Genomic DNA, 2837 nt, shown 5'->3' with positions numbered 1-2837 from the left:
ACCAATGAAAACATAGTTATGCATTTTATATATCATTTCTGCCAATAGATCCTCCTAAATGTTACACACTGGACCTTTAAGTAGCATTTTAAAGTTGTGGTGGGCCAAGGTGGAGCTATTTTTAGCTGCTAAATATTGCTAAAAAATTGTTATGCCATACTGGATAACATTGATCATGAAAAGAATCATTTTCAGTGCACAGATTATATACAAACACATAAAAAGGAAGGATTGTGAAATCTTAACTAGTAATTACAGCTGTCATATAAATGTAGTGGAGTAAAAAGTACAATATTTGCCTCTGAAACATATTGAAATAGAAATATAAAATGAAACTACTTCAAGTAAAAAAATAAATGTTCCAAAGCCCTGGGGTTGAGTGTATGTTGACAGGATTTTAATTAGTAAGTCTCATTCTTCAACAGAAATGCCAACCACATCAGAACAGTGACATTAAATGTGATCAAGCAGGAAATGATAGCTGTAAAATATAGCTTTATGGCAAACCGATGTATGGAAGTGTATATCATTACCAAAGAGGCGGGGTGATAATGTCAGCTGCTGTAAAAGCAGTGAGTATTCAGCCTGTTGATGGGTGGGAGAGCAGTAGCCTGGAGGAAGGCAGCTGCCGTGTTCCAGCAAGTTGAGACACTGCTGTTAATGTTGCAGCATCTGCTCCATCTGCTTCCACCCACACACACTATCGCTTCCATCTTACTCACTTTGTCATGGAAACGTCTTCATTTTCTGCCACTGCTTATCGCTGTCAAATCCTGCACACATTCATTCATTCTGTTTTTCTGTAGTTTACTTAGGCTCAAAGAAACTAAATCTTGTGATCATGACCTGAACCATTTAGTGTTAAAAGCTGTATTTTATTCTCATACAAAATCTAAACTCTGGTCATATGCTTTAACCTTTAAAGAAGCCGTAGTGCTGAAATATTAAAGCTGCAGTAGGTAACTTTAATAAAAAATAACTTTTTGTCATATTTGCTGAAATTTTCTCAATATCCTGACAGTAGTACATGAGAAAGATAATCTGTGAAAAATCTGGTACCTCTCCTAATGCTCCTAATGGAATTTGCAAGAATCCACCAGGCCTGAACAAAAACAACCAATCAGAGCCAAGAAAGCCAAAATATCCCGGATATGCCCACAGCCAGAAATGTACCTTTTATACTGAAATTATTTTACAATTTCAATTATCAGCCACCTTAAAAAAATTAATTAAAATAATTAATATGAACAAAAACAGCCAATCAGAACCAACAATATTCCCAGGGCATCAAATACACGCTTTGTCTTTCCTATCTCCCCTATTGGTTATTTTTATTCAGGCCTGGTGGATTCTTACAAATACCATTAGGAGCAGTGTGAGGAGCCAGAGGAACCTGATTGTTTCACAGATTATATGTCACTACTCTATGAATTTAGTGAAAGTTTCAGGAAAATTCAGGAAAATTCAGGAAAGGGTAACTTATAAAAGTTGCAAAAAAGTGCAGCTATAAAATAAAAGTAATATGTTTCTTCCTGTTCCTACAGTGTGCTGTTTGAATGATGTATGTGCCAAGTTTGACACTAGAAGGATGTTTTCACATTCATCTGCTGAAGGTGGAAAGTTTCTCTGTGCTCATTGGTAAATGGTAAATGAACCTGTAGCGCCTTTCCATTCTTCTGACCACTAAAAGCGCTTTTACACTACATGCCACATTCACCCTTTCACACACATTCAATCAGTGATGGAAAGCCCATCAAACGGAAACTAACTAATTCATACACACTCACACACCGATGCACATGATCTTGCTCAAGGATACTTCAACATGTGGCGGGAGGAGCCGGGGATCGAACCTCCTGGCACATTTCATCCTACCTACCAAGCTTTGCAAAAAGAAAAAGGCATGAGATGAAGACATTTGATGAACAAGCAATAACGCCCATCGTTGCTGGCATAAGAAAAGTGGTGTACTGTTGACCAAGAAAAAGGACCAGAAATTCATAGCCATACAAGGTGGATAAACTGCAATATCATGTTTATTTTCATTGATTTAACACTTCTGAATTACACATCTAAAGTATTATTATCTTATTTTGGTCATGGTGAGTGTCTAACTATAACTATAAACTATATTTTGTAGCAACATAAAGTGCCACAAAATGGCAGTAGCTATATTTGAATTACTGTAATGGAACAGTGCAAGTCACTAAATTTAATAAAACACTTTCCTGCAAGAAGTTAAGGGATCTTGTCCATTGAAACGCAATGGGACTTTTAATTTGAAACGGATAGAGGAAGTGGGTTTGGGACAGCAAAATTTAACAAAAATTTAGCAGGGAAAATGGGAGCAGGTGTGTTTAAAAACGACGTCTGTGAATGGGTCATTGAAATCCTTGCTCCAGCCTGCAGAGTCAAGGCTGAATATGGATTAAACACTCACACACTTTTAAGTCCCCTGTTAGCAAAAATTGTAAAAAGTTCACCAGAGCGCATTTCACATGATTTTAGGTTGATTTAAAGCATGTCCAAGAGGGGACCCAAAAAAAGTCCCCTGTCGGTCTCTCAGTCCCCTGTTTGTGGGTGTGTAACAAAGTTCCCTGTTATATAGGTAGGCTAGTCCACACACACACAATACACTTCTGAACAAAATCTTAAGACCGGGAGAAAAATTGCAAGTATTCGCATTTTGAGTTGGTGGAACATAACCAGGTTGTAAGTAGAGCTTCAAAGTGCAAAAAGAGACAAAAAAAATAGAGTAGGCAATTTATTGAAAACTGCATTTAAACTCAAACAGGCTGTTCATCAGCTGATCAAAAGTTTAAGACCAAAGCCTTAAA

Source organism: Morone saxatilis, unplaced genomic scaffold (genome assembly GCF_004916995.1).
Source record: "Morone saxatilis isolate NCDOM2014 unplaced genomic scaffold, NCSU_SB_2.0 Contig9, whole genome shotgun sequence".
Lineage (NCBI taxonomy): Eukaryota > Metazoa > Chordata > Actinopteri > Moronidae > Morone > Morone saxatilis.
This window is presented reverse-complemented; position numbering follows the sequence as displayed.